Raw genomic sequence first — 27,518 nt, 5'->3', positions numbered from 1 at the left:
CATCAGTATCTACCAAACACAAATAAGTAGCCGCATCTGATCAGCCTTATGGATTAAAAAAGCAGGAGATTCATAAGAATTTGTTCATGGGCATCTTATTTTCCCCTTTTTCACTACTTCCTCTTTCCCTTCCCTAGAAGCCCTTACAATCTCTCTCCTTTTCCTGATTCCTTCTCACTCACTAGCTAACCAACACAGTATTGAACATGAAACCCTATAACCTTTATCTCCTGGGCCTCCAGCTTTTCTTCCTTCACTATTCCTGCCAAACTCTCCCTGGAAAAGGTCTAAAGCCAGGTACTCAGGAACCTTTGAGAGCTCTTATCTGGCCCACAAGCACCTGGAGAAAAGGCTGCAGGCTGCAGTTGAGGGACGAATCAGCCTGGTTTATATGGTTGTGGCTCCTTGCTTAAAAACCAGCTGGCCAATCCAGAATGGCCTCGAGCCAGCTGGGGGGCAAGGAGTGACCCAGGCTTGCTGTAGACAGAGAGAGACTTCCCTTTGTTTGCAACCTGCTTTTAAAAGGAGAGGGAACCAAACTGCACTCTATTTCACAACACATGCAGTTGGCCTGCTTTCTTCTCTCCCATGCGGCACTTGGTTTTACAGGATTAGAGGCAAGAGGGTAAGCTGGAAAGGGGGTTGTGGGGGGGGGACAGGGTTTCCTTGTTTCTACTTACTGGCGGAGTCATCCTGGATTGCAGCAAGGATATTTTTGAATCGAGTACAAACTGTGCTCTCAATGAGTACAACAACTGAGTAAGAGAGGGGCTTGCTCCAGGAACCCACTGTTGGTTCTAGCAGGGAGAAGTTTCTGCTGCTGCTGCTTGCCTCTTTCAAAGAGAACTCGGGGGGGGGGGGTGCGTTCAAAACAGGGCTTGGACATGTTGCTTTTGCTCATGAGTAGAACAGCTGGCTTTACTCACAAGTAGCTGTCAGTCACAGTGTGATGCTGTGCTCAAGGATAAATTCCCTGAGGCTGGCATTAGCAAACTTCACCAATTTTGTGGTCCAACTTACCCCCAACTTAAGGCCTTCACTGCTAAAATTTTGTCTCTGCTTGGGACAACATACGTATGTGAACAGCTATTCTCTGTAGTGAACGTTAATAAATCAAAAGTACATTCCCAGCTTAGAGACACACCTGAACATCATACTCAAAATTGCTACAGCACATATGCTGACTCCATATTTTAATGCAGTAGTTCAGAGCAAGAGGTTCTGTTAAACAAAAGAAAATGCTATAGGACTGTTGTTTTGAACATGTTTGTTTTTAAATGAAAAATAATATCATGAATTGGCTTTGCCTGTGCCTTCTATAAAGTCTCTCAGGTCCCTGGTATTAAATTTTATGGTAGACATGGCCAAGCCCAACCAAGTCACTCTTGTAACAAATGAGTTCACCATTGCTGCTGTAAGTAGTTCCAGATGCCAGCCCAGCTACTTATCTGCCATCCAATATCAGCTATCTTTATTATTTACTTCACATATTTCCTGTCTAACAGGGACCCAAGCAACCTACCTTTCTTCAGCTATATTTCGTATTAATTTACTTCATTTATCCATAACAGGGACCCAAAACATCTTGTATCATTCTCCTCTCCACAATTTTATCTGCAGAACAACTTTATGAGGCAGACTATGCGGAGTATCCCAAAGTCAGGGGGCATTCATTGAAAATGCTGGGGGGAAGAATTAGGATTAATAAAAGGAAACACTTCTTCACGCAACGTGTGATTGGTGTTTGGAATATGCTGCCACAGGAGGTGGTGATGGCCACTAACCTGGATAGCTTTAAAAAGGGCTTGGACGGATTTATGGAGGAGAAGTCGATCTATGGCTACCAATCTTGATCCTCCTTGATCTCAGATTGCAAATGCCTTAGCAGACCAGGTGCTCAGGAGCAGCAGCAGCAGCAGCAGGCCATTGCTTTCACATCCTGCATGTGAGCTCCCAAAGGCACCTGGTGGGCCACTGCGAGTAGCAGAATGCTGGACTAGATGGACTCTGGTCTGATCCAGCAGGCTAGTTCTTATGTTCTTAAAGTCAGTGGCTGTCCCCTTGTTTGTGTTTCTGTTAAAATTGTGGGTGTAAAGTGCTGTCAAGTCGACGGTTTTCAAGGTGAATTTAAGCAGAGGTGGTTTGCCACTGCCTTTCTCTGAAAAGTATTCCTTGGCCATCTCCCATTCAAGTATCAACCCTGCTAAGCTTCCAGGATCTGATGAGATCAGGCTATACTAGATCATTCCACATTCCTTTCTTTTAAATTGATTAGTCCCAGATAGTTTACCTTTCCTCCACAAAGGAAAAAAATAGTCTATCAGAATTCAAAGGAGAGGGGCCCAAAGAAAGGTGTTTTATTTAATTTAAATATTTATATACGTGCCTTTCTTCTGATGACCTTTGACTCCTTGATCATTTGAGCTGCTGTTTTCTGCAGTTTCAAGCTCCCTGTTTTACTTTCACTACAGTGTACAGGACTGCATATAACAACCTAACTATGGTTTTAAACAGTATTTGGTACTAACTTTTCATACATCTGTTAACTTGCAAATCTGTCTACCTTTGGGAGAAGTCAACAGGTTGTGCTTGAGAAATTACCAATACTCCAACAGAGCACCTGCCTTCCAAATATCCTTTCCACATAGGATTGGCTTTGGGAAAAGAATACTAAGGCTAAGTAGCCTCAACAGCCATTTGTGAAAGAAAACAATTAGTAACGAATTACCCAGCTACCTGTGGTAAACCTGCATTGCCCTTCAGACCACAGGTAGGAGATAATATGTCAAAATACGCTAATTTTCTAAAAACAGAAAGTATATTGGGATACAGAAGCATTTGCTCATGTCAGAATCTGTATTCAGTCCACAGCAGTACACCCAGACACAGGGTGGATTAGTTCTGCTGTTTATGAGAATTCTGCCACAGTAATACTGGGGAAAGGGATTCAACATCCAAAGCAAAAGAGAATGGAAAAAACAGCACACACAAAATAGGAGGCTGAGAAAAACAGAAATAAAAAAACCTGGGAAAATGAACATAGAAAAGATAATGGAGAGAGAGTCTGGGTGAGGATCATCTGGAGTCTACAAAGGAAAAAATAGTGAGTTGGTGATTATAAGAACCTGAATGAAAGGAAACTGTGAGACAGTAGGCAGCAGCAAGGAATCCATCTGAGTACCTGGATAGGCGACATTCCACCTTAACTCAGGTTCTTAGTGTGTGGGAAACAGGGTCGTCGCTAGCAAACGTGATAAAATGATGAATCAGGACGAATGTCCTCCTATGTTCAGGAGAGAAGGACATTTCACAGTGAGTATCCAATGGTCAAAGTGCTGAAGACCCCTTCGGCCAAAGGCTGCATCTGCCAAACTATAGATGTTGATCTTAAAGTGATTAATAAATGCCACGTGGCAACTTTGCAAATTTCTTCTACTGATGCATTTTTATCAAAAGCTGCATGGTCACAACACTTCAGATTGAATGGGCTGTGATCCCAGCAGAAATGGGTAATTTCTAAACTCTATAGGCCTCACTTACACAGTCTTTGAGGCACCTGCTAATAATGGTACTGGAAATTTGGGGTCCTCGATTGGGATATGTGCTTTCAAGGTCCAGCAAACATTCAGACTGTGCCAAAATACCTCCTTGAGGTGCTTCGGGTCAGGACAAAAGGAGGTTGCTTTCTTGCCTGTGAAACTGAGAGTTTACTTTAGATCACAAGGTAGGACTGGTCTTTAAGACGACCTTATCCCTGAAATAGGAAATGATGGTTTGAGACAGTATACCTAGCTCCGGTACTGGTCTGGATGAAGTTACTGGACCTGGAATATTGCTTTCATTTGTAGGTGCAATAATGAGATGTCTTTAATAGGCTGATATGGAGATGTGGGAAAAGGCAGTTGAGAACAGTGTTCAGTTTCCACAAGGGATAATGGTATATCTGAGGTCTGTCCTTAAGTCTGGCACCTTTCAAAACCTTCAAGCATGAGGGTGTTTGGATGCTAACTAATCCTCCGCAGTTGGGATTACTGAGGTTATAGCAGCAATTTGCCTTTTAAAAGGTAACAGAACGTAAACCTGATGCTATGTAGAAGGAAGTCCAGTTGACTTTTCTGGCTAAAGAGGGTCAACTCCTTTCCTTCTGCTCCACCTCACAAACGTATTCCATGTGAAACTGTACATTTTGGCTGCAGAGTCTCTTCTGGAAGAAATGATGATTTTGGTGACTTCTTTACTGTAACCTCAGAAGGTAAACACTCTCCTCTCAATTTCTATGTGGTCAGCTTCCAGCAGTCCGACTCCAGGTATCTTTACCTTTGTCTAAGCTTTCATCTCAGGTATACCATAATGGTATAGACCTCAGATATACCATTATCCCTCGTGGAAACCAAACACTGTTCTCCAGGGGAGGGCGGTATAAAAATCCAATAATAAATAAATTAAATAAATAAAATCTTTATTTTGCTTGAGAATATTTGAGGAACTATGCACATGAACTGAAGACATCTTATATTTTTATTTTCCAGTAAGTAGATCTTAGTGTTGTTATTTTATTGTGTATCTGAACTGCACCTGTGATTGGGTTAACTGTTTTATTTTTAAACTTTGTTTTACAACCTTTAAGAAAGGTTTTTAAAATACAGTTTCTGTCTGGAGTTCTGGTTCAGAGCCCATGGCTCAGCATTGGTACCACCCAAAGGCCAGATCAGGTTTTCGACATGTGCACAATATCATTCTTGCTGTTGTTGTCATATTTAAAAACAAAGATCCATGTTTCCTTTCCAAAGTTCTGGCCAAACCTTTATTATAGTCATAAACTAGCATAAAAGTTTCACCATAAGCCCCAACAAAAATGCCTCTGGTCTCATTTGTACATTCATCTTTAAAATCTATTGGATTATTGAATGTATCATTCTCCAAAATTCTGTAACCTTGTCAGGAGTCCACGAATGTCCCTTTGTGGAGCTCACATTTCCAACATTTATTTGAGGCATTTTTATAGGTTTTTGATAATCTGATTCTGGAGATCTAATTCTAGTAGTGTTGAAGAGCTGAGTAAATTGTCCAAAGTTCCAACTAAATTATTGGCAATTTGGGCTCTCTTGGGCTCCATTGCCCCTGGAGCTCTTTTAGGGTCCCTCCCCATTCTGACAGGCTTGCATTGGTTAATGTTTGTTGAGTGGTCGCAATCCTTGTCAGACGCTGCTGCTCTTTGTCCACCAAAGTAAGCTGGCCTTGACTTGCCTGCGTACAGTCAGGGACATATGCACTGGAATAAAGTCTGCCCCACTGGGCAGCATTGATGTGGGCTACAAGTTCACTCATCAGATTGGTCAGTGGCATACAAGAGGATGATCTGCTGCTGACTATGGAAGTCACCTGGTCCTTTACCTTCTGTGCCTTGGGAAGCGAAAGTTCGTTATGCGTTAAGCGAAAGCCTTCCTTATGAAACAGTAGGAATCACCCAAGATGTCCTCTGGCTCAGAGGGAGAAAAGGTTGTGGTTGGTAGCTTCAGGCCTCATAACAATATTCCACTTACAGTTATGTTTCACACATAGTCACAACATTTGCCATGTACCAAACTAGCAGATTTATCTGATACTCCAGACTTTGCTATTTTTAGTCCATGCCCTAGATCATTTTTGCCCTACCTCAGCACATAGTTGATGTATTCAACTTCCATTCCACTGTGACTTCAAGGACATCTTTCCTGGCCAATCACATCTTCTGTAGAGATACAGAAGCAAGGAACTCACAAAGTCTTAAAAGGGAATATCATTTTCTCCACCTCCATTATTTCCTCTGTCCTCTCCCCTTTTTCTGTTTTCTTCTTTCCTTCCCACCTATCTGCCAACCTACCTTTATCTGCCCTGTGTCTTCAGTTTCCCCCCGATCCTCTATAGCTTCTATCCAGGAAAGCTATGGCCCAGTTGTATGGTGCCAGCTGCCAGGCCTAGTTGCACGGTGGGCATTTGCAGGGACTTATGAGAAGCACCTTAATTCCCCCCATATCCTCTTACCCACACTTTCCTCTTTCCAGCCTCCTGGCAACTTTCACAACCTCTCTTCTCCCTGCTACCTTTGGTACACCCCAGCCATCAATCAACCAACCTTTTATCTACCTATCTTGAGTTATTTATTTAATTCATTTTGACCTACCTTTCTCCACAACAGGGAACCAAAGAGGCTAACATCATTCTTCTCAATCTCATCTTCATAACAATCCCATCAACTGGCCCAAGTCCCCCAGCGCATTTTCATGGCAGAGTGATGATTTAAACCTGGGTATATCTCCCAGCAACTTATCTAAAATTCTAATTCTAACAGTAGCAAGCAGCCAGTCCTTGGTAAGTTTTATATTTATTTGCTTTTAGGTAGCCAAAGGCCATCACAAGGTCAAACCAAGCAGTAAAAACATAATCCTATATAAATAAAACATACAAATAAACAAGACAATATAAAATAAAGATAAAACAGAAAATGCAACATGGTTTACAATATAAATACAGTGTAATTAAACTTTATCCTGTCTTGCCATCAATTCAGGCTAGTTACATTCTTTGACACCAATTTAACTCTAATTGCTAGAGAAAAGTAGCAACCTGTAAGTGACATGTGTCAATATCTGATAGCAAAAATACTAATATATCAGAATCAGAGAACCCAATTAATACCACACCAAGGCATTTTCCCCTAGGTTTTAAGTAAAGAGGGCAGGCTAAGATATAATGGGGTAGATTCCCTGCGGTTGAACCAAAATACACTGAGGTATTGGTGTTTTGTTATACTGACCTTTCAATATTGCCACTAACATTGTTTGGAAGCGTACAGATGTAAAGGCCATTTTGAGTTTTTTGTGTTATAATATTAATTCTGTACTGAGTTCTGTAATTATATTTTATTAATTTAAACCATTGGGAAGCTTTGGACTGGAAAACTATTGAGCTGACAATCAAAGCAGGGTGGGTTATGCAAGAGAGGTGATTTCAAATGTCCAGAAGTTGCCCTGAGGAAGACAGGTGGGCCAGTTTGTAGGGTCCTAACCCATAGCTTAATAAAAGAAGAGGGCTCCCTCAAAGACCAAAGGAGGCCTGGGAAGGTCCTCTCCTTGCTTTTTACTGACAGAAACCAAATCTAGAAGGTTGGCAATACTGTTATGGATGCCTAGCAACAGCCACTGGGGGTATTTGTTTCTTAAAGCTACAGGTACTGCTTCCTAAACGGTTAAAGATTTTAATCTGCCAAGGTAATTTTTTTTTTAATTTCTGATTTTCACACAAATCTGTGGCTTTTTTTAGGTTTGTATAAAGATGCATTGCCTGTTTGTGGCTGCAATCTCTGGATCTAAGTATCTACAGATTTAGCCAAGTTGAAAATTATATATATTGATGATACTAGCAGGGCCCGGCCACGCGTTGCTGTGGCAATTGTCCTTCTCATCACAATCCGCAACCCACACAGATGTCCATGCAGGTCCAATGATCCCCAGCATAGCCTTTTGGGTTGGTCAAATTGAATCCCTCTTTCCCTTTTCAATTCACATTGTTATATGGTGGTGTCTTATTTTTTTAGTATAAGGTAACCCTTTCCATTCCACAACGGAACTGTCCAGAGTGCGAATTCCGCTGTCCATGAGGCTGGTTGACACACACAGTCCTGGCTTGGGGAAGGCAGAACTGGGGCAAGGAGGCTATCCCAGTCCAGGCAGCAGGAGGCAGAGAATTGGTGAAGGCGTTCCAGATCGAGAGAGCCAGCTCTCTCTGGGTTCTTAAAAGAGCCATGTATACACAAGAGAAAGCGGAGCCAGTAGTGTTGGATTTAAGCCCCCCATGCAGCGATTTTTTTCTTTAGAAGAAAGAAGGCAAACTCAGCAGCTCACTTTTACAGGTAAAGAGGCTGTGGCGAGATATGGGTGAGGGAAGTGGGTAGCAGGAAGTGGTGGTTGGATGTGTGAGGAGGAGGAGGCAGAGTGAGAGTGTGTGAGGATGGAAGGCTGGATGTTGTATGAGTGTATGTTGTTTATTGTGGTAGCAGTGGGTGAGGCACAGAGAGTAGAAAGTTACCTGCGTGTGAGGGGGGGGACCCCACCTGACGTCTCGCACGGCAAAGTGTGTATGTGTTTCACTTCCACACGTATTACCTAACAGTATTACCTATTTACTGTTTTCACTACTCATCTCTGGCCATCTGCATGAACACTTTAAGGGCATACCAACCCCTCAGGCCACAGACATGTTGCACGAACATTCTAAGAGTGATAGTTAAACACAGCCAGCTTCATGGCCTGGTGCGCCAGGAAAAAGACGTTTTACCTGGCTCAGGTATGGACTTTCGGCAATATGAAGGTCCGATTACCTGCCCGCAACAAGGAGGGGCGTCATGTGAAAATTTGGGGGCGATCCGTCCAGCCGTTTCAGCGTTAGGGCATGACTAACAAAGTCACTGTTAGCTTTTTATATATAGATAGATAGATAGATACACTTTCCACTTAATTGCATAAACATATGTTATTCTTTGTAAAAACTATTTGAGAATCTACCGTTCTGAATAATTTTGTGAAAGACTTTTGTTAAAACTGCATTACAGAGAGGAAAACATAGGTGTACATGTGGTTTTAAACTTCAGCTTAATGAGTAACATTAGCTTGCACAGACTTTTGTGTGGAGAATGCTATTTTTTAGTGTGCACAAATATCCTTACAGCAAAGGAGTGAGAGTGATCCGAGTTCCCTGTGATTTCACCCACATGATCAGTGAATGCCATGCCTGGATATATGGAGAAAATGAAATATAATAATCCATAATGCTGAAGGCAGCAGTACATTCTACATGACTCCTTACATTCATAGTAGATATGGTCATCTTTATGGTGCACAACACAGACCTACAAATTTTAATAGCTCCTAATAGTCTCATAGAGCTTTATTCACCAATAAATCATATAAGAAGTAAAAATGACTACCTATTAATTTCTCTCATTAGACCCTAAAGACTGTAAGAATGGCTTACCATTTCGGATATAAAAAAACAGAGAAGAAAGAAAAAGTGAGTACTATGTGGAAAAGAACAGTTTAAAAATCTATTTTCCCACTTTTAAAAATTACGCAAATTCTGTTCAAACAATATCTCACGAATATCACTAATATATCAGGAAGAGTTAAGACTCCATAAGCTTCCTTGGTTTTACTGATAGTCCTCATTTTGATTGGGTATGGGCATATTGTGAAGGGCTGAGAGTATGACAGACATCTGATTTTACATTGCATTATCTTGAAGCCCTTAGGCAAAAGGTATAATCTAAAAATATTACAGAATCAACCTGCAAGAACCCGCGTAGAATCCCCGCGTAGAGTGGGAAGCAATATTGACACTCCTTCGTGCACCAAGATTCAAAAGCTCTCAGGGGCTTGAGCAGGATATTTTCTCATTTACCCACACTTTTTCTCTGTAACTGACACCCAGCTGTTCCAACATTTTTGTCATTTCTAGAATCCTCATCAGACATTTCCCTTACTTTTTTGGTTAATCTATGAAGTCACATTTTCCCCACATTTTGAGGTAGCTGATTTAATAATTTTATTAGGCACCATGCAGTTTTTGTCTGCCTTGAATCCATCAACTCGCTGTGAACCAGTGCTCTAGTACTGAAGGAATTTACTTGTATTCATTTTCAAAATGCTGAATTTTGAAAACTTGAATTGTCTCTTCACAACTTCTTCCTGGAAGCCAGCATATCATAGTGGTTAAGAGCAGGTGAACTCTAATCTGGTGAACCAGGTTTGTTTCCACACTCCTCCACATTAAGCCTGCTGGGTGACTTTGGGCTAGTTACAGTTCCCACAGAGCTCTCTCAGCCTCACCTACCTCACAACATATCTGCTGTGGGGAGAGGAGTTTGTAAGCTACTTTGAGACTCCTTATGTTTGAGAAAAATGGAGTATAAATCCAAATTCCTAAACAAAGTAGCCATCCCCTTTCTTGGAAGGAACATTTCCCTCCATGAGCACTCTGACCTCAATGCTTCTCTCATCTCGCTGAGGAGCTCTCCCTTTATACTGTTTCCACAAGCCTCAACTCCACCCATCCAGGTCCTATCAGGACCAATTTCCTGCCTTCCAGGGTCTTCTCCTTTTTGCATCTTAGTTCTCCCCTTCCCCCATTATTTTCTGAGTCTTTGCCTGGTTTGCTTTCCCATTGTTTTTGGCCAGGTGGCCCAAACTAGCAGCCTCTGTATAACCTAGACTTGGGAGTCATGGATTCTCTAAGGAGACTGCTATCCTCTCTGCGCTGGTTGATGACATCATCAGCTGGTGTCATGAGACTGCAGCAGCCGGTGCCTTGAAAACATTACAGGGTTGCCATTAAGTCAGTTGTGACATCACAGCTCATTCCACCACCAGTGCAGAATGTGTTAAAATCTTCATGCTATACATTCTGATTTATTAATACTTTGTCTTACAAAGTACAGTGGAACCTCGGTTTTCGTTGGTAATCCGTCCGAAAAGAATTGATGAAAATCGAGGCAAACTTTTCCATTGGAATCAATGGAAATCCAATTAATCCGTTCTAGGCACTCCAAAAAACATACCAAAAACACATTTTTGGTGAATAAACATAGAGTTTAATGCTGAAAACAGTAATAAACAATAACACTAGGACCAGCTTCAGAGCCAGTGGACCAATGTCGCACCAGAAAGCTGTCCAAAGATGTCTGTTTCTGACACCTCTTTAAGATTTGTCTGAAATTGGGCAAGACGTTGTCATTAAGCAAGTTGCAGACACGGCCTGCAACAGCTTTGTCCGGGTGATTTTTCTCCACAAACCCCTGCACCTTACTGCAAATCAATGAAAACCGAGACAAATTTTTCACTGAAAAAATCAATGAAAACCGAAGGCAATGAAAACCGAGGTTCCACTGTATCTCATTAATCACAGAATAGAAAATTTTTAATTTTCTTTTCAGTACTCCCCAAATTTTCCAGTTTTTCCCAGTAGGCAGATCTTTTGCTTTCATATCACTAAATGCAAGTGATGGTACAACTGTTGCGCTTTATTTCCACAAAAGTGAGGTAAACTCTATTGAAAGAAATTAGCGGACACTAATACATGGCGTAACAAGGATACACTGAAGTTAGAATGTCAACGGTTTTTTAGTAACTCTGGGATTTTTTCTTAAATATAATACAGTTAAGAGACTTTATTTCCTTTACATTTTTATAAATGTCATGCCAATTGCTTTTCTGTACTTTTTATCAGGATTTTTTTTGCAAGGTGTTACTGACAGGGTTACTAACCAAAAGAGCTTTAACACCTTGATTTACTACAGAATCAGGTTTATAAAAAAGCTAGGTTGACAAGAGTGCTATTGGTAGGAAGTGCAAAATCAGAAAGAATATGTTGTAGAGGCTATTTGGATGCCTGTGAGGTGGTGATTTTCATCTGCACCTAACATCACTGATACTGATGCAAACATCAGTGGTGATTATTTTGCCCACTTCTTAAGTGTTAAAGATCTTTCTCATTCAACCCACCTTAGAAGAAAATCTGGGGGTATCAGCAGCAATGTTTTGTCAGAGAGCTATTGATATTTTCAGGTTGCTTTCTCCTGACTGACACTGACAGAGTGATTAGGGTTGGGAGGGTGACTTCCTGCAAATTGGGAAACCTCAAATAGCCCAGCCTATTCAAATAATGACAGGAGAAATGTCAAAACTCCCCTGGGGAATATTATGAGTGCAATCCTTTTACAAGGTGTTCTTACCTGAAAGATGGCTCTGAACAGATCTCCTTCTCAAGTCATCTTTAACAAATTGCGGGGGGAGGGGGGGTAATTATTGACCTAAACACAATATCCTATTCTTGAGCAAAGTAACTGAACACATTGCAGCAAAGTTAACAGCAGGAATTTCTGGATGAAAATATGCCCATGACACATTTCTGGTTTTATATCCCCCTTTCTCTCCTGTAGGCTCCTTCTCCTCTCCCCCCCCACCAAACACCCTGCGAGGTAGGTGGGGCTAAGAGAGCTCAGAAGAACTGTGACTAGCCCAAGGTCACCCAGCTGGCGTGTGTTGGAGTGCACAGGCTAATCTGAATTCCCCAGATAAGCCTCCACAGCTCAAGCGGAAAAGTGGGGAATCAAACCCGGATCCTCCAGATTATAGTTAACCTGCTATTAATCACAACGCCACTGCTGCTCCCAGACCTTGACAATATCCAGCTAATATCGGATACAGGTAATCTATCTCTGCTATTGTTGGACCTATCAGCAGCATTCAACACAGCTGATCACAATATTTTTGTAGATCAACTGTAATTAACAAATGGAGCAAAAGGAAATTCCATCCGTTGGCTTTGTTCTTGCTGGCAGGAAACAAAATTTCCAAAAGAGCAGCAGAATCAGCTACCTGAAATCGAATGTGTGAGGTTTCTCAAGGGTCCGTTTTTATCACCAACAAGTCAAGATCATTCAGAGTTTAAGTGGGTCATTATCAATATTTCACAAGATTTCATACAAAAATGCCTTACACTGAAATCAGCTCACTGGTCCTTCAATGTCTCTCACATCACTGCAAAGATCTCAGAGACTCAAAACACATTATCGGTGAAACTTGCAGCTATAATTCATTAAAGTGAAGGTAGGATGATGTGTCATGCTAAGATCTCATTTCTCTGAGATCCTTAGCAAGCACAAGGTACTCCTCATTTATCCTGCTGCATCCTCTAATTGGGCCTTACAGACTATCAGTGAAACAAATGGTTTTCTAAAGCTGATTCATTGTTATGTTTGACACTAGGTTTCAACAATATACAAGATAAAGGATGCATATGACTAAACTGTGCAATGTATGTACTGCTTTATACATCCTTTTACTATGCTGAAACATTGTATTGAAAGGTTATTTTCAGAGAACTGAAGTAGTGCCAGACAGAAGACAAATCAAAATTGCACCAGCAGGCAGCATTTACCCGAGGAGTAATGCAAGCATTCAAAAACACTAAAAAAAGTTTAACATCAGATAGCAAAATAGAAACCAGCACTTTTGATCCTCAAAAGAAGCAGAATATCATTTTATTACAGCTTAAATCTATTTTGACAGACAAAAGTAATGCGCTTCTCAAGAAAGAGAGATCAGTGAACTTCCTACAGGTAACACAGACACAGTAACTGATTTTAAATCCTGCTAAAGATGTATCTATCACATTAGTAAGAACGTTCAAGCAAACAAAGTTTCAACAACCACCGCTGACTTTACAGCTTTATACATTAGTTATTCATCCCGAATCCTGAACATGCTGAACTAACTGCATTTTGTCTGGCATCCACAAGCAAAGATATTTGCCAGCGTTGTGGTTCTGTACTTCACTTAGCCTCTTGCAGTGCAGTTTAAGAACAACATGAGTCAAATTTTTGCAAAGAACACGTATAGATTTCGTTATATCACCTATAAAAACCAGGAGAATTCAGGAGGAGGAGACCAGCTTCAGGCTCTTGACAGCATAATACTTATGCCAACAATCAAAAGTTTGGATGTCTCCCTGTTTAGGGAGGTACAGGTCACGAATGTGGCCAAGCTGGCAGTCTTCCATTTTCTCCAAGCTAGGCCACTGGCACATTACCTGTTTCACCCTGACCTAGCCATGGTGATCCATGCAATGATCACCTCAAGACTAGACTTTGTAATTCATTCTATGCAGGACTGCCCTTGAGACTGCTCCAGACAACTTCCGCTGATCCAAAATGAAGCTGCCGGGGTCCTGGCAGGGATGCTGTGGTGAGCACATATTTAACTGGTGCTCCCTCAGCTACACTGGCTCCAGGTAGAGTACTGGATCAGGTTCAAGGTTTTGTTTTAAAGTTCCAAACTGTCTGGTACCTTTTGTATCTGCCAGACCACCTCTTCCAATACATCCCTCAAAGGGCACTTTGCTCTGCTAATACCAACTTACTAATGGTCCCTGGCCCGAAAAATGTCCAGCTGTCCTCAACCGACCCTTTCAACTCTGACCCTGGCCTGATGGAGGGATCTTTCAAATGAGACCAGGGCCCTGCAAGACTTGCTACAGTTTTGCAGAGCCTGCAAGATCGAGCTGCTCCACCAGGCCTACGGTCGAGAGATGCAATGGTGTCCAACTGGGCTGGCCTCCCTTCCCCATCCCCGCTCTGTTTCCCTGTTCTTTTTGTTTTCCTATTATTGATTCCACATTTTGATTGTTAATTCATTCTGCCCTCGGGCTGATTTGTTATTTTAGGATCTGAAGTGCTGTGAAAGTGCATTGTAATTGTTGATTTTAGTGATGTAGTTGTTGATTGTTGTGAGCTGCCCTGAGCACTTCCAACAGGGAAGGGCAGCCTATAAATCTAATAAATAAATACATAACCCTTGTAAACACTACTAAAAGAGAGCTGTCTCCTGCTCAGCACCCCACCCCCAATTGATTTATTTTATTTCTTTAAAACATTTTAACCCCTTTTCCAACCTGTTAAGGACCTCAGGACTGCCAACCACTAAAACATTTTTTTCAAAGATATGTAACACACATACATATTTTCTTCCCTAGTTTCCTCAAAATATGAATCCTGTCTTGCTCACAATTTAAAAAGGGAGAAAGAAAGAGTAATCCTAAGAAGCACAATGGAAAGAAACCAATGATCTAAAAAAACTAAAAATCAGATCTTTTGGATTCAAAACTGATGTTTCCAACAAAATACTTTTTGGGGGAAAATCTATCTGAAGACTGTTCTCTATTTAAGACACATTACAGACCAGAGATTATTCATCACAAAATAAGGATTAGTTTTTAAATGTGTAGCATGAGGCAGTATTTAATTTTTTTTTGGTAAATGACTTCCATTAATCCACTCATGATGTCATGCTCTTCCAGAGGTTTCTATAATATTATTTTGGGCAGTTTTTGTACCTAGAAGATATTATCATACATGCTTTGTTTTGCAGTTCTCAAAACTGTGAATTTGTGTCTGCAGAGATAACATGTCGCTTCTTTACTGCCACAATGTTATAAAATAAACATACAAAGTTGAGAAAAAGACCTTAACAATCTATGTACACAGAAACAACGCTTTACCTCTTAAGTACTAATTTTCAAGAAGTTCAATGAATAGAAAATAGTTTAGAGTGGAATAGATCTATGCAAGGAGCTAGGTGTGAGGAAGGAAGGGCAAGCATTATAAATGAAAGTTTGGAAGGAATGGAAGGAATATTGTACAAGTCTTATGATCTTTGTGAGTATAGCCTGGGGTTTATCATATTATTCTGTCCCTGGAGGAGAAAACCTATAATGGTAGTAGGCCGTAAAAGAGATCCCTGACTAAGTTAAACGTACATAGGATAAGAGAACAGGTCTTTTTATGGATTAAAAACTGGTTAAGCGATAGTAAGTTGGAAGTAAGAATCAATTGACAATTCTCACAATGGAGATAAGTGAAGATCCACAAGTATTGGGGCTGGGGCTATTTAATTTTTTTTCATAATTGATCTGGAATTAGGGGTAAGTAGTATTGTGGCCAAGTTTGCAGATGACACTAAATTACTCACGATGGTGAAAACCAAGGCTGACTGAAGAGCTCCACTAAGATGGACAAGTTGGGTGAATGGGCAACAATATGGGAAATGAATTTTAATGTAGGTAAGCAGAAGGTGATAAAGACTGGAACAAAATATCTCACCTTCAAATATCTGCTTATGGGGGTCAGAACTTGTTGAGACTGACACGACAAGAGACCTCGGTGTTGTAGTGAGGGTGTCAAGGGTCAACCCAGTGACAGTGTCACAGAAATGAAAAAAGTCAAACTCTTTGCTGTGGATTATTAGGAAAAGAGGCTGCAAATAATGCAATCAACATTATAACACCCCTGTACAGAACTATGATGAAGCCTCATTCTCAAAAAGGGCACTGGAGATCTGGAAAAAGTGCAGAAGAGGATAAACAAGATGATCAAGAGGTTGAAAGAGCACCTCCTGTATGAGGAAAAGCTGGAGTCTGGGACTTTTCAATCTGGATAAGAGACAACTAAGGGAGGCATGAATTTGGTTCATAAGAATATGCACAGGGTAGGGAGATCAGCCAGATAACTTTTTCCCTCTCCTGCAATAACTAGAACCAATGACGTACATTGATGGGCAATACATTCAGGACAGGCAAAAGAAAATGCTTCCATACACAACTACTAATTAAAAATGTGAAATTTGCTACCAGAGGATGTAGTGAAGGCAACAAGCAGACAGCTTAAAAGGGGGATTAGACAGAGGAGAGGTCTATCAGTGGTTAGGGCCATGGTGACTATAGGGAACCTCCATGTTCAGAGGCAGTCAACCTATGAATACCAGTGCCAGGAGTTAAGATCAGGGAAAGGCCTTAGCCTCTATCCACTCCTGTTGGACCTCCATAGTAACTGGTTGGCTACACTGTGTGAGACAGGATGCTGGACAAAATGGACCATTGGTCTGATCCAGCAGATTTTATGTTCATGTAGGGAGTCCCCAGGGGGCACAAGGAAAAAAAGGTAATCAATGAATGCTTCTCTGTATACTCTGACAGGAAAATACAACAGTTGTGATATATTCATATTTATCCACACCAGGAAACAGGGGGAGATAACAACACAGTGTGGATGAATCCAGTCACTCAAAAGGTGACTACCAACCAAAACAGATGACCAAGCAATTGGCTATTATAAGCCTGCCACCTAGAGCATTTGCACATTCTGCAAAATTCAAGAGTATTTTTAAACACACCAAATTGTTACCATGTCCAATATTATAAATACAGTTGTACTTTTGAAATTTCATCCACAAGTACTAGCCATGACATTTATGTTTTCCTATACTGTCAACTGCCCACGAATAGAGTACTTAAAGATGTCATCCTTCAAATCACAACACAACTTCGTATCACACCAACACACGCTGTAAGCCATTCTGAGTCCAAAAAGAGAGGCTTTGTAAACCTAGTAAATTAAACAAGCACCTCTAATCCTCAAACAGCGTCACAAAACATCACAACAAACTTGTTCAAAAAAGAGAAACAGACAACCACCACCATACCTTCATTAAAAAAAAATACACTGGACTAAGGTTAACAAGGTACACAAGAACGCAATATACTTCACACCATAGTTACAAGCCCCTGTGGGGAATCCTTACAAAGTTAAAATCCCACACAACTTAAGAATGCCATTACAGCTTCACATGGTAGACATAGCCCTGCAGGAGGTGGTTTACTGCAGCTTAATTTTTGAGGCTTTGCAAAACCAGCAGATATGGGGGGAGGTTTTTTTTTTAGAAAAGTGGCTTATATTTACATAAAGAGTGAAATTCCTGGCATACATCATAGAAACTCTCAACGCAGAGAACCCTAAGAAAACCACATCATTATAATGCATCAAGATTATAATGCATTATAATACATCAAGATTGGGGGGGGGGGGTTTGAATTAAGCGTGCGAGGCCTCCTTTTGCAAAATTTTAATTGATATACTTCAACTTTCCCAAACCAGAATTGGGGGGGGGGGGGGTGTTTACGTCCAAGGAGACGATCCATGCTCAAATCTCTCCCACAGCGGAGAAAAAAGCAGGGCTTCTTTCAATTCCTGGCAAGTTAAAAGTGCATTCAAAAGAGACGGGGACCCCTTAGCAGGAATCCCCTTCCGTCCTGTTACCCCCACCCCCCAGCAGCTGCAGGAAAGAGCTGAGCTGGGTCAGGGTGCCCCTACAAGGGGTGGGGAGGAAGAGGGAATAGGCCAAGTAAGGAAAAGAGGGATCCCGGAGCTGCCAGGCATTCTTCAGCCAGGGGAGAAAGCAGCTCCCGGGGCGGGCGGAGAGAAGGAAGGAAGGAAGCCTCAGCACGGGAGCGCCACATTTGAGGGCGCCTGGCCGGCTCCTCCTCCTCCTCCACTCTCCCTTTCCAGGCCACCTAGGAAAGGGAAGAAATGCAGAAAGGGGGACCGACGCGGGTGGGAAAAGGGGAAACCATCTTTTCAAAGCGAGAATGTCTCAAGCAAGGTCAAGCCCTCCCCCCCCCCCCAAAAGCCGCCACGCTCCTTCTTCGTCTTCCCCCCCCCCCCCCCCCCCATTAAGGAAAGGGCGGCAAGTTCAATATGAAGAGAAGGGTGGAAGGGGATGGCGGCTGAGCCGGGAGGAAAGGGAAACGGAGCCGCTCTCGTCCCCCTTCCTCCCTCCCCCCCTCCCCGCTCGCCTCAGAGGAGGGAGAAAGAAGCGTCTCGAAAAGGGCTTTTTTTCCCCTCCTTCCCGGCACCTTCCTCGCCGCTTACCTTCGCGTCCCTTCTGGCTGAAGCGGGTCCGGCCAGGCAGGCTGCGCGAGAGCCCGTCCAGCTCCGCTCTCCGGCCCCGCCGAGCCGCCGCCGCCGCCAATCGCCGCTCGCCCCCCCCCTTCCGCAACTCGCCCTGACTCCCCCTCCCCTCCCGTCAGCTTCAAAATGGCGCCAACTCGCCTCCTGCTCCGCGGCGGACCCCGCCACTGAGCGGTGGGGAAAGGCGAGCGGCAAAATGAGGCAGTAGCGGCCTCTGCTGGCTGAACCCCGTAAACTAGAAGAAGAAGTAGAGGAGGTGGAGGTGTTTGGATTTATATCCCCCCTTTCTCTCCTGTAGGAGACTCAAAGGGGCTTACAATCTCCTTGCCCTTCCCCCCTCACAACAAACACCCTGTGAGGTGGGTGGGGTTGAGAGAGCTCAGAAGAACTGTGACTAGCCCAAGTGTCACCCAGCTGGCATGTGTGGGAGTGCACAGGCTAATCTGAATTCCCCAGATAAGCCTCCACATCTCAAGCGGCAGAGCTGGGAATCAAACCCGGTTCCTCCAGATTATATACACCAGTCCTTAACTTCCTACGCCACTGCTGCTCCATCAAAGCTTATGCATCCATCGAAGCTTATGCAGTAGGGAAGTTTCCTCAAGAGAGGGGAAGACTTTGCACGTGAAGACGAGTCGCAGTGATGTGGTCAAAGGGATGCGCTGACTGGCTTTATTCATAGTCTGCCTTTCTTGCTGACGCTAAAGGAGAATTGCAACAAAAACCAGTGTAGTGAGCTCCTGTGATACACTGGCTCATCATGACAGAAGCGATTGAGCCACATTGTCTTTCTGGATTTGGGAAGGTTTGTGCTTCTCACTCCTAGAGGGTAGTTTGTGTTCTGGTAGTGTTCATTCTCACAACAATCCTGTCAAGTAGGCTATTGATGCTCCCATTTTGAAGTGTGGCAGTGCAGAGTTTGAAAAAGATTTGCTAAGTCTAGAAAAAAATGTCATGAACACCATTGTGTGTTGCTATACAACTGCATGATGCCATCCTCAGTCACATCTGCATTGATCCTAGAGAGGCTTGTACTTTGCTGTTCATTTTCCAGCCACGAAGTGGTTATTTCTTTTTTTATTGTGGCCCTGCAAAACGGTAGCACTGAACATTGCCTTTGGCAGGAAAGGTGTTGGTACGGCAAGTGTCAGCTCTTCAGTCATGAAATAATTGATGATGCTGTTAGTTAGTGAACATTGGCTAGATTAGCATAGCCAATAGGGTGTTGAGAATCTGCATTAATGAAGTAACCCATAGATGATGTGTTGCAAAGCACTTAGGCACTTTGGGAGGTGTAGTAATGCACTGCTGACCCAGCAGCACCGTGGTAGAACGTTGGGACGCCAACGGACCTACGGCCTTCTGGTCGCACCGCACCCCCACTCCTCATCCCCCTATGAGTCACGGGTCATGAACTGTCTGGCTCAGTCACCGGGCGCAGGGACAATGGTCTTGCCCCCAGGTGAGGATTAGGCTCAGACGCTTACGCTCCTCTCCGCACGTAGCCAGGTGAGATCATGCATCACATGATGATCTCCAGGTCTCCCGGTCTCCCGCTCATCTCCCTACCCACCTCCTTTACACGCCCACAATGAAACCCTAATAAAAGGTGCCAGAGACCAGCACAGGGCAGAGTTGTCAGGATCACGAAATCCCGCGCTTCCTGTTGCTGACGCTCTCCACCAGATGAAACCTCCTCCGCGTCTCGCCTATTCCTTAGCGACGACCCTGCGGGGATGACTACAAGCTGGTGCCGAAACCCGGGATTCCTCGAACCTCCACCCTGCTCACCGTCGCCTGGGGAAGGGCCGCGATACCGAAGTCCGCTGGATCGGCGCATCCAGGGACCACCGTTTCGGTATCGCCTGTCCTCTGGATCGGCGCATCCAGAGACACGCGTCCTAGGACACTCTCTCGTCCGACGGAACACCGGTGAGTATGGGAGCTTGCAAAAGCAGGGCTTATGACAAGCACGTTGACGAACTGAAAGCGTTAGCGAAATGCGGCAGGGTCCCCGTAAAGAGAAGGGAGCTGCGCAAATTGGTTGAGGAGATTGAAGCTCAGTGTCCATGGTACCCAGAGGGGGGGACATTGAATCTTAAGGACTGGGAAAACATCGGGCGCACTCTTCGCACAGAGCCTCGCACGCCGATGTCGCTGCTACTGACGTGGAGACAATGTTTTGTCGCCATCAGCCTGCAGACCTATGGCTCCCTTGCTGTAGGCCGCCCTCCTTTCGATCTTTCACCTTCAATTTCACCCCCGGAATTTTCTCTATCCACTAATTTGGACGCCTGTCCTCCTTCTGCCTCACTTGCTTCCTCGCCTCCCTCAAACTCTCCCGCTCGCACTCCCGCGGCCCGGCCGCCTCCTCCTCTCGCTCCGCCTTCCGCCCCGCTTCCTCCCTCATTTTCTGGAGCCACCGCACCCCCGTCAGCGCCACGTAATGGCGCGGGTTTCAAAACTCTGGCAGAGCGCATTAACCACGATCTGCGGAGGAAGGAAACCCTGACGGAAGATGATGCCTACCTCCTCGCGGTGTCCAATGCCTGCCTTTCCTCCGGTCCTCCTGCCTCTATGCCTTCACTTGAATCTAATCTAAGCTCAGCTGATCTAAATCTCGTTGCCTGCCCCTCCTCTGCGTTTCCACTTCCAGCTCTGCTCGTTCCTGCTATTTCTGAAATCACCATGCCTCCGTCAGTGCCACAGAATGGCGCGCATTTCAAAATCCCTGCAAAAACCACTGATTTGCAGCCGGAAGGAATGCTGACGGAAGAAAACACCAACATCTTGGCACTATGCCCCGTCCGTCTCACTAACCAAGAGGACTGCCGTTTTGAACCCTCCTCAGAATGTCACATACAGGACAATGAGGCATGGAGAGGGAAAGACGTTCGCACGATGGCCTTAAGCCTAGAGTCCTTCATAAAGAGGAAGCCCCCTTGGCCCCCTCCAGCCGTAAGGTTCAAGCCAGATTTCATAGCCTCTGAGCACGTGCAGGGCCCTAAGCTCAAAGCACCCAGTAACAGCAAAATCGTCAGTACCTCAGAAGGAGCAGGATCCCAGCCTGCGGAGGAGCCGCCCTGCGAGACCCAGATGGTGGGCTTCTCGAGTTTGGGTGCAGCCATTCTCATAGAGATTCAACACGTGCCTGCCTCTAGGACCCTGTTTGAGCCAGTTTGGAACCACGCCATAGAGGACAAAGGCTTGCGCAATTCCCCCATCGACCCCCACCTAATCTTTTCTTCCACAGCAACACGAGGAACTGCCGACCCCTCCCCCCTACTGGATGCTTAAACTCATGTTATTTCCTCTTAGGTTTGTCTTCAATTGTCTGTTCAATGAAAATGATCCAGTTTGGAAACACTTCCTATGGAATTAAGACAAGGACTAACCCCACTTCCTTTTCACCCCCGCTTATATTGATAAAATGCTCTCACAGAAATCCCAACTATGATTGAGTCGCCTTGTTTAAAATGCTCTCACAAGAAAACCATCTTCAGCAAGAGAGAGAGAGCAAGATCTTGAGTCAAAGTTGCAATCCTCCTCATTACATTATATATGCTCATGTATGCTTATGTATGTTCTGTGTGTCTTGCCCTTCTAAAAGGGACCCCTAAGGTTCTTCCCTCATGAGAGGAATTTTCCCCATTGCCTCTAAGCTATGCTCTTATGCTTCAATTTAAAGTTTCTCTTCTTTTGATTATATGTGCCAATGCCTTGAAAGGTGTCACCCATTCTGCCTCAAGCCACCTCCATTTTAGTTTTAACCCTCAAAATTCTTCTTCAAGCCTTTTCTTGAGAACCTTTTCCTTTGTCTACCTGAGCCTACACTGCCACATTGGCGTAGCACTGGCTTGTATGTGGAGCCAGAATTATTTCCGTGCTCCCACATTTTCTGCTGAGTGCCCTCCCTGGCTAGTCACAGTGCCTGGGGGCTCTCTCAGCCACACCCACCTTACACAGCCTCCGCTGTGAAGGTAGGAAGCAAGTTCAAACCGGCCAGAGTCTCCTTACAGGAGGGGAAGGTAGAGTTAACTTCCAACCCCCCCCCCTCCTTTTCTTCTACGTACCCCTTGCATTCTCTCAAATGGGCTGACTCACCACCTCAACACCCAGGATTTGAAAAGGGTTTCAAGTTGCTCGTGTGATCAAAACTCAAGCCCAGGAACTGTTTTCTTTGCATCTTCTCTACATCTTTCCTATAGATGCTATATTACGATATGACTATAATTGTGAATTGTTTAAGTTGCTTTGCAAAAAACCCACACCTTAGACGGTGATTGGGATTGTTTTACAAACAAACATCCGACCTGGATATGACCTCTCCCTTCTCCTAAGCCTTCGGGCAATTCCCTGCCTTGTATCTCTTAACGCCTTGAATGTTGCAAGTGATCGTTGTCGGAATGGGCCAACTGCGCCTAACGAAAGCTTGGCCAAAACAAACGAAAGAAAGGGGAGTAGTTCCCCCCCCCTATTGACCCAATCAAGGTCTCATCCAGCAGACCATATCCAAAGTACTCTTCTCTATTCTCTATCAAAAATTGCCTGCCCCCCCCCACTCAGGGCTCGGGCTTTCCATTGTCATCTATAAGAACTAACTCAGCCAGCACGCAAAACCCCTGGGGGAAAAGCGTCGCTTGTTTTTTCTCTTCTATACAGGAGTCCAGCTCGCCATGCCAGGCCAGCCCCATCCCGGAGATGGAGCGGGGCCTCCCTGGAGGATCCGACCCCGCCGCCCTGTTGAGAGAGCCCGATCACCCCCCAGCCTGGGCCAAGATGGGAGGGACCTCTCTGGAACCAGTACACCCATTCTTCCACGGAGATCGCAACCCTCGCTGCCCCCCCCCCAGGGGAATGGCAGCCTGGGCCAGCTATGGCTCAAAGGTTGACGCTGTGTGTCGCTGCTCCTCATCTACAGCCGCCATTCTCTCTCCCTCTCTGCCGCCCCCTGGCTGAAACTTGGAATTGCAGCCAGGAACATTCCTGATAGATTAACCCTTGGAACTCTCCGCTGTTTTCAGCCGCTTGAATAATTGTTGGAACACGCCTTCTCTCACAACCTTGCTCGTGAGAGTCACTGAACCTGCAGTGCTAAAGACTATCAGTAGCTCTCCCTACGCTCTTGAGAAACCCATGGACTCTAACGCCATCGCTCTGTAGTTTTGGTAGTCAAACAGCAAGAGCTATGCATTGGACAATTATGCAACCACGGGTTGCCTTCCTTCCTTACATCTAGCCTATGTACTGTTTAGCTATGTTTATTGTTTTCATTTATATGATGTCGCCTATCTACAAACATGCATGTCTTGTATATATTGTTGCCGACGCAATGTCTGATGCCTTGCCCCTTTATGCCCATTGGAGCCGACCTCCAAGGGAATTGTTGAGTACTATGACCCGACTGATTATTGAAGTTACTGCATGCCTTAATTTTAGAAGTTATCGTATTTGCTGTTGTTGCATCACCAAGGTTGTGAGAATGTACATAATATGTGTTGCTTTAACCTCTCTGACAATTCCCAATTGATTCATATGAAAGTACGTGAGCTGCAAGAAGTTGTATCTAATCTGAAATATGATGTTTTGCCCCATTGGTGGTCAGCCCTCTGGAGCTGGCTGCCGGGAGGATGGTTGAGTGCTATTGTACAGCTCTGCATTGGTTTAATTGTATGCCTCGTTATCGGATCTTGTTTCGTTCAGTGTGTGTCTAATGTTGCCTGTAACGTGTGTAAGAAGCCCCTCGAATTTCCCCTGCCCCGCAACCAAGTTCTAATGCTACACAAGCAGCTCGGTCAGCTTGACCAGACGGCGGAGGAGACGAGCGTCCCTTTAAATCACCCCCTAGCATTTCGGTCCCCCTTCTAAAATGTAAAAAAGGAGGAGATGTAGTAATGCACTGCTGACCCAGCAGCACCGTGGTAGAACGTTGGGACGCCAACGGACCTACGGCCTTCTGGTCGCACCGCACCCCCACTCCTCATCCCCCTATGAGTCACGGGTCATGAACTGTCTGGCTCAGTCACCGGGCGCAGGGACAATGGTCTTGCCCCCAGGTGAGGATTAGGCTCAGACGCTTACGCTCCTCTCCGCACGTAGCCAGGTGAGATCATGCATCACATGATGATCTCCAGGTCTCCCGGTCTCCCGCTCATCTCCCTACCCACCTCCTTTACACGCCCACAATGAAACCCTAATAAAAGGTGCCAGAGACCAGCACAGGGCAGAGTTGTCAGGATCACGAAATCCCGCGCTTCCTGTTGCTGACGCTCTCCACCAGATGAAACCTCCTCCGCGTCTCGCCTATTCCTTAGCGACGACCCTGCGGGGATGACTACAGGGAGGAAGTTGTGAACTTTGTTCTCAGTGTGTGAGTTACATCTCACAATGTAGACGGGGAAGTAGCTCAGTTTAGAGAGGGCTGTTTTATTGTTTTTCTACCATGTTACTCTCCCGGGGGAGGGCGGTATATAATAATAATTATAATAATAATAATAATAATGATGCTGTAACATCATCTGCTGCTGTAAGAAAATAGCCCAAACTGACTATCTCGAATGGGGGGGGGGGGCGGGGGCGGGGGGGGGGGGGGGGGGGGCGGGGGGGGGGGGGCGGGGGGCGGGGGGGGGGGGGGGGGGGGGGGGGGGGGGGGGGGGGGGGGGGGGGGGGGGGGGGGGGTGGGGGGGGTGGGGGGGGGGTTGGTGGGGGGGGGGGGGGGGGGGGGGGGGGGTGGGGGGGGTGGGGGGGTGGGTGGAGGGGTGGGGGGTTGGGGGGGGGTAGGGGTGGGGGGGGGGGGGGGTGGGGGGGGGGGGGGGTGGGGGGGGGGGGGGGTGGGGGGGGGGGGGGGTGGGGGGGGGGGGGGGTGGGGGGGGGGGGGGGTGGGGGGGGGGGGGGGTGGGGGGGGGGGGGGGTGGGGGGGGGGGGGGGTGGGGGGGGGGGGGGGTGGGGGGGGGGGGGGGTGGGGGGGGGGGGGGGTGGGGGGGGGGGGGGGTGGGGGGGGGGGGGGGTGGGGGGGGGGGGGGGTGGGGGGGGGGGGGGGTGGGGGGGGGGGGGGGTGGGGGGGGGGGGGGGTGGGGGGGGGGGGGGGTGGGGGGGGGGGGGGGTGGGGGGGGGGGGGGGTGGGGGGGGGGGGGGGTGGGGGGGGGGGGGGGTGGGGGGGGGGGGGGGTGGGGGGGGGGGGGGGTGGGGGGGGGGGGGGGTGGGGGGGGGGGGGGGTGGGGGGGGGGGGGGGTGGGGGGGGGGGGGGGTGGGGGGGGGGGGGGGTGGGGGGGGGGGGGGGTGGGGGGGGGGGGGGGTGGGGGGGGGGGGGGGTGGGGGGGGGGGGGGGTGGGGGGGGGGGGGGGTGGGGGGGGGGGGGGGTGGGGGGGGGGGGGGGTGGGGGGGGGGGGGGGTGGGGGGGGGGGGGGGTGGGGGGGGGGGGGGGTGGGGGGGGGGGGGGGTGGGGGGGGGGGGGGGTGGGGGGGGGGGGGGGTGGGGGGGGGGGGGGGTGGGGGGGGGGGGGGGTGGGGGGGGGGGGGGGTGGGGGGGGGGGGGGGTGGGGGGGGGGGGGGGTGGGGGGGGGGGGGGGTGGGGGGGGGGGGGGGTGGGGGGGGGGGGGGGTGGGGGGGGGGGGGGGTGGGGGGGGGGGGGGGTGGGGGGGGGGGGGGGTGGGGGGGGGGGGGGGTGGGGGGGGGGGGGGGTGGGGGGGGGGGGGGGTGGGGGGGGGGGGGGGTGGGGGGGGGGGGGGGTGGGGGGGGGGGGGGGTGGGGGGGGGGGGGGGTGGGGGGGGGGGGGGGTGGGGGGGGGGGGGGGTGGGGGGGGGGGGGGGTGGGGGGGGGGGGGGGTGGGGGGGGGGGGGGGTGGGGGGGGGGGGGGGTGGGGGGGGGGGGGGGTGGGGGGGGGGGGGGGTGGGGGGGGGGGGGGGTGGGGGGGGGGGGGGGTGGGGGGGGGGGGGGGTGGGGGGGGGGGGGGGTGGGGGGGGGGGGGGGTGGGGGGGGGGGGGGGTGGGGGGGGGGGGGGGTGGGGGGGGGGGGGGGTGGGGGGGGGGGGGGGTGGGGGGGGGGGGGGGTGGGGGGGGGGGGGGGTGGGGGGGGGGGGGGGTGGGGGGGGGGGGGGGTGGGGGGGGGGGGGGGTGGGGGGGGGGGGGGGTGGGGGGGGGGGGGGGTGGGGGGGGGGGGGGGTGGGGGGGGGGGGGGGTGGGGGGGGGGGGGGGTGGGGGGGGGGGGGGGTGGGGGGGGGGGGGGGTGGGGGGGGGGGGGGGTGGGGGGGGGGGGGGGTGGGGGGGGGGGGGGGTGGGGGGGGGGGGGGGTGGGGGGGGGGGGGGGTGGGGGGGGGGGGGGGTGGGGGGGGGGGGGGGTGGGGGGGGGGGGGGGTGGGGGGGGGGGGGGGTGGGGGGGGGGGGGGGTGGGGGGGGGGGGGGGTGGGGGGGGGGGGGGGTGGGGGGGGGGGGGGGTGGGGGGGGGGGGGGGTGGGGGGGGGGGGGGGTGGGGGGGGGGGGGGGTGGGGGGGGGGGGGGGTGGGGGGGGGGGGGGGTGGGGGGGGGGGGGGGTGGGGGGGGGGGGGGGTGGGGGGGGGGGGGGGTGGGGGGGGGGGGGGGTGGGGGGGGGGGGGGGTGGGGGGGGGGGGGGGTGGGGGGGGGGGGGGGTGGGGGGGGGGGGGGGTGGGGGGGGGGGGGGGTGGGGGGGGGGGGGGGTGGGGGGGGGGGGGGGTGGGGGGGGGGGGGGGTGGGGGGGGGGGGGGGTGGGGGGGGGGGGGGGTGGGGGGGGGGGGGGGTGGGGGGGGGGGGGGGTGGGGGGGGGGGGGGGTGGGGGGGGGGGGGGGTGGGGGGGGGGGGGGGTGGGGGGGGGGGGGGGTGGGGGGGGGGGGGGGTGGGGGGGGGGGGGGGTGGGGGGGGGGGGGGGTGGGGGGGGGGGGGGGTGGGGGGGGGGGGGGGTGGGGGGGGGGGGGGGTGGGGGGGGGGGGGGGTGGGGGGGGGGGGGGGTGGGGGGGGGGGGGGGTGGGGGGGGGGGGGGGTGGGGGGGGGGGGGGGTGGGGGGGGGGGGGGGTGGGGGGGGGGGGGGGTGGGGGGGGGGGGGGGTGGGGGGGGGGGGGGGTGGGGGGGGGGGGGGGTGGGGGGGGGGGGGGGTGGGGGGGGGGGGGGGTGGGGGGGGGGGGGGGTGGGGGGGGGGGGGGGTGGGGGGGGGGGGGGGTGGGGGGGGGGGGGGGT

General features: G+C 49.0%; 1 protein-coding gene across 1 annotated transcript in view; it reads right to left on the bottom strand.

Annotated features, from left to right (window-relative positions):
* The window catches only part of PDS5B (PDS5 cohesin associated factor B), an 86,557-nt gene extending 68,150 nt beyond the window's left edge, over positions 1-18,407 (bottom strand). The window contains exon 1 of the mRNA XM_048492897.1: positions 18,296-18,407. The gene's annotated coding sequence lies outside the window, so the exon portion shown is untranslated. The remainder of the gene's footprint in view (positions 1-18,295) is intronic.
* Between the last annotated feature and the right edge of the window lie 9,111 nt (positions 18,408-27,518).

The sequence above is a fragment of the Sphaerodactylus townsendi genome, linkage group LG04, assembly GCF_021028975.2.
Source record: "Sphaerodactylus townsendi isolate TG3544 linkage group LG04, MPM_Stown_v2.3, whole genome shotgun sequence".
NCBI lineage: Eukaryota > Metazoa > Chordata > Lepidosauria > Squamata > Sphaerodactylidae > Sphaerodactylus > Sphaerodactylus townsendi.
This window is presented reverse-complemented; position numbering and strand designations above follow the sequence as displayed.